General features: G+C 36.0%; 1 long non-coding RNA gene across 1 annotated transcript; it reads left to right on the top strand.

The window, feature by feature from the left end:
- Nucleotides 1–2,052: 2,052 nt before the first annotated feature.
- LOC132390812 (uncharacterized) lies at nucleotides 2,053–3,660 on the top strand. Its single transcript, XR_009511017.1, has 3 exons — nucleotides 2,053–2,192; nucleotides 2,949–3,124; nucleotides 3,480–3,660. It is a non-coding gene; the product is annotated as an uncharacterized LOC132390812 (long non-coding RNA).
- Nucleotides 3,661–4,247: the final 587 nt, after the last annotated feature.

Below are 4,247 nucleotides of genomic sequence, written 5' to 3'. Positions count from 1 at the left end.
CAAAATTTATTGGGTTAATAGCAAATTTTCAGAATTGCTGTTTGCTTTGCTTTACTTATGCTATCATTTCCTTTTTTTGTCATATCATCCATTGTTCTAAATTTCAGGGAATATAACTCTACTGTGCATAATAAAATTAGCTCTGGCTCAAATGGTGACATTCCTGCCTTTTTAATCAGAAGGTTCTGTGTTTAAGATCAGTCCCAGAGACTTAAACACAAAGATCTTGGTTCAGGGAGACTTGTGTTCTCTTTCAGATTAGATGTTAACAGAGTTCCTGTCTGCTCTTGCAGGTGGATGCAAAAGATCTTACCCATAACATTGAAGAAAAGCAGAGGAGTTACTCCTGGTGACCTGAACAATATTTATCTTTCTGTTCGCAATGGTATAACAGATAATCTGGTCAATATCACATCGTTTCCAGAGCTGTGAGCAAATTGACTGCTTCGTTCTTATATTACAACAGGGAATACAGTTCAAAAGTAGCTCCTTAGTTGAAAGTGTCTTGGGTGCTCTTAAAGAGAAATGAAAAATGCTATTTAAAATCAAATATTCTTCCTTCTATCTTAAATCTTATTCCCCAAACATTAATTGTGTAAATTCATGTGCAGTTTCCCCAGGCCAATACAGTGGATTCCAATTAATCGAGATACATCAGGGCTAATACATTTTGGCCCAATTGAGTGGCTGCCCCAGTTAGCTGTATTTTCATGGGCATTGTTAAAACCATATAACAAAGGCAAACTACAGTTTAATTGAGGAATAAGTTACGTATTTAAATGAAATACAGAACAAATTAGAACACTACAAACTATAGTACAGTATTATAAAACTATGCATCAATTCTTAATAGTTATTGAGGCAGGAATTCATCTGGTGTATGCTGTCATGTATGGGGTGCTAAGGGAGGGGTAGCACCTCTGGTGAAGGGGCTTGTCATGTTGATTCAGGGCAGCTCACTCACTTTTGGTTACTCCTGGCCACTCAGCTCTAACCTGTGATTCCAAGTAACTGGTTCCATCAGGTGCACAGCTTTGACAGGTGGGCTAAACCAGCTATAATCTAACCAGGTATTTGTAAAACTGTAACTTAAAGTCCAGTCCTTTATTCCCTGGTTTTCTACAGATAAAGGCTGGCTTTTTGTGAGTCCCATTTGCTGTATCTAAACATGATGTTTTAATTATTGATGTTGTGATCTTATAATTCTTTGCTTCTTATTTTGAACTATTTAGAAAGAATTGTATTCTGTCTTTTTAAGATTCAAGTTGAATCATTGAATGTTGTCTATACTGAAATCCATTCGAAAGTTTTGCACATTTGTTCAATCAATTACTGCATGTTTACAATTCCACACATATGCTTTATGCCTAATTTGTTATATAATGGCAATTATCACTTGCCATCACTCAGGAGCCTTTGAATGCCAAAACCACTGGTATAACTGTGCTACAATGCTAAATCCAATCCATTTCAATGCAATGCTACAGTTACTTTTGATATAATTCTAGACATTGAATTGTTTTGTAGACAAACAAATACAAAATCAAGTATCTTAGCATCCTTTATCATGTCTACTGATAAAACTGAATAGCAACTATGTAGTCATAGAGGATTAAAAGACTTCTCCTATGTTAAGGGTCTTATGTGAAGTCTTGCACTGAGGCTTAAAGTCTTTAGGCTGTTAAAATTTCTCCATCACTCAGTAGTGGAAGTAAAGCTAACAGTTTAATCCCTGCGTGGAATTACATGTTTAAAACTTGTTTTTGATGTACTGGACAAACTGATTGTCTCTTTTGTTGAAATAGTTATTCACAAAACTGCTACTCAGGGTTCTTTTTCAAATGCTTAAGGAATTTATGCCTGGAAGATTTCTCACAGATTCCCGGTGAGCAGCTGCTGTGTCTTCGCAGACAATCTGAAGACTGATGTTTTAAATAAATTGAACATTAACCAGGAAAATGATGTCAGTATGTGCTGATTAATCCATTGACTTGTCCAAGTTGTGTATTAGGTCATATTTGATCATTTAAAGTGAAAATTAGGTTCTAGGCAAGCAGATGGCTAAATTATGTTACCGGACATGAACCGGATTTCTTTGGAAATTTTCTTGTTGGAAGGGTGTCCAGCAGCAAGTATCATCTCAACTACCTTGCTCTAATGCCCACTTTTTTGCATGGGAAAATGTTGTTCAGGTTAGTTTAGAGTTAAGGAGTCTGACCATGACTTTACTCAAATTTTGAGGGGAAACTTCCATCAAGTGTCTTTTCTTCAAATATTACATATATGTTAAAGTGCTAGAACGATGTAAAGGTTCAGAGATAGAGACTGTGTGCAAATGTCCCTGCAGCCTTTAAACACAAAGTATCAAAGATTCCTATTTGTAAAGCAACTGATATTTTAGATTGATGATTGTAAATTATATTGAATTTATTGCTGCTGATAAAATTAGCGATATTAGAAATATTATCAGAATAATGGGAACACATGATCAGAAATATGAATATTCTCAAATGCATCTTTTAAATTTCTGTGAATTATTGCAGAAAAATTATAACTTTCAATATCTCACAAGCTAAAACACCAAATTTGCATAGTATATCATCACTTAAGCTGATCACTTCTTTTGATATGACTGGAAATCTGAAGAGAAATCTATTTTTTTCTGCATTTAAAAAGAGGGGAAACCTATCATCATCTCTGTGAAAAGACTTGGAATGAATTTAATTCATGCAGAAGATTGCATTATCAAAATCAATACAAGGCTTTCCTTTTAAAAATCACTGGTGTTTGTCAAGTTGCTTAAGAAGGAAAATGGTTTATACTTCTTATGGACTGATATTATCTCCATTGGTTCCTGTTGCTTTGATGTATTATTAGGTTTGGTCTGGTGGAAAAGCTTTTCATAAATCACAGTTTAAACTTTAATTAACGGTAATTATCAATCTTAGGTATGTTCGGCCTGATGAATCAGTGCAAGGGAAGAGGAGGTCATTAACGAAAGACTTAGTCTGCACAGGAGACTGAAGTTATGTCGTGAACACAAGATGAACGTTGGAAAAAATCAGCACCATAATATTGGTATCCATTCTTCCAGCTACAGCTACTAAATGAAAATTGGGTATAGGTATGCTAACTAATTCCCCTCCCTCTCTCTTAGTATTAATATAAGCTACACGCCGCTACATTTTTGGGGATCAGCAAGTGTCAGAAATGTTACCATACACAATAAGTGGAATCAATGAAAAACTGCCCCCAAGAGGAAGGGCAAACATTCAATCAATGTCTGATGCATTATGTGTTCAGAGATGCTCTTCTACACACCACTGTTGTAATGGGTGGTTATTTGTGTTACTGTTACATTCTTGTCAACATAAACCAGTCTGGCTATTTTCCTCTGCCCTCTTTCATTCACAAGGCGTTTTCAGCTATGTAATTGAAACTTACTGGACTTTTTTTGTACCATTCTCTGTAAATTCTAGGGACTGGTGTACGTGAAAATCCTAGAAGATCAGCAGTTTCTGAGATACTGAAACCGCCCTGTCTGACACCAACAATCATTGCATGGTCAAAGTCACTTCGATCACATCTCTTCCCCATTCTGCCATTTGGTCTGAACAACAACTGAACCTCTTGACCATATCTGCATGCTTTTATACATTGAGTTGCTGCCACATGAGTGGCTCATTAGGTATTTGCATTAATGAGTTGGTGTACAAGTGTACCTAATAAAATGGCTACCAAGTGTACATTTATTCTTTAAAGTTTATGCAAGTAAATCAGCTCTGGCATAGCCATAACATACTTGCCTTAGAAAGAGAAGGTTATGGGTTTAAGTCTTATCCATGCTTAGGAGCTCAGAAGTCTAGATTGAAGCCTTTATAAAACAGCAAGGGAGTGCATTGTTGGAGGACCGGGACTGTCTTCTCTTTCAGGTGGCCATAAAAGTAGAGAAGCCCTATCTAATCCACAAATAACATCTCAAAGAAACATCATTTTATAGATATTTGTGCAACTTGCTGAGGGCAAATTGGATGTCACTTATCCAAAATTTCTGCTGTGCCTGCACTTCAAAATTATTTGTCTGTAAAACACCTTGGGATATATTGAAAGGGCTTTCAAAGAAGAGGTGTCAAGGAAGCTATAAAAATGTATGAATCTTTTTCTCTTATTTAACTATTTCTGTGAAACTGTACAGAGAAAGTACCACCCGATTAGACTCATGGCATTGTCCTTATAACTGAAGGCAT

The sequence above is a fragment of the Hypanus sabinus genome, chromosome 3 (assembly GCF_030144855.1).
Source record: "Hypanus sabinus isolate sHypSab1 chromosome 3, sHypSab1.hap1, whole genome shotgun sequence".
Taxonomy (NCBI): Eukaryota; Metazoa; Chordata; class Chondrichthyes; order Myliobatiformes; family Dasyatidae; genus Hypanus; species Hypanus sabinus.
Note: the sequence above shows the minus strand (reverse complement) of the source record. Positions and strands in the feature narration are given on the sequence as shown.